Below are 583 nucleotides of genomic sequence, written 5' to 3' on the forward strand. Positions count from 1 at the left end.
TTTCTAGTAGCTTGGAAAATCTTCATGAATACCAATGAATTAATTGATAGTAAAACATTTACACAATGTTAGTATTATCTAAATAATATTAGTAACCAGAGCAAGAGAAGAAAAGGAAATGATGCTTGGTCACCCCCTAGTGGTTTTTTCATTGGGAATTAGTATTGATTAGCCTATGCACAGAAAGAACTGTGAAAGATTCCATACAAAGTTGACAATTTGTGTTCTGCTATGATTTAGAGCTTCCATGGTCTATAAAAATACTCTGTTGTTTCAAAATCTGAGAACTTTCTGTGAAATGGAGATTTGGTGAAAGAAAGAACAGAAAGAGGAAGGAAGGAAGGAAGGAAGGAAGGAAGGAAGGAAGGAAAGAGAAAGAAGGAGTGAGTATCCTAGATACTAGGATAGAGTAGTAGACATATAATCTTTGCCAATATATATAATAAAAGACAGAAGGTAGGGAAATTAAATGGTATAAAATTATTATTCTATTCATTACTCATTAGAGCAAGAAAACTGGAGCATGGAGTTAACAAGAATATAGATAGATCTTAGAAGAATATTTCTGTACTATATTTTTAGT

The sequence above is a fragment of the Eumetopias jubatus genome, unplaced genomic scaffold, assembly GCF_037043125.1.
Source record: "Eumetopias jubatus isolate StellerSeaLion01/CBP00866 unplaced genomic scaffold, mEumJub1_p1.0 scaffold_4, whole genome shotgun sequence".
In the NCBI taxonomy this organism is placed as follows: Eukaryota; Metazoa; Chordata; class Mammalia; order Carnivora; family Otariidae; genus Eumetopias; species Eumetopias jubatus.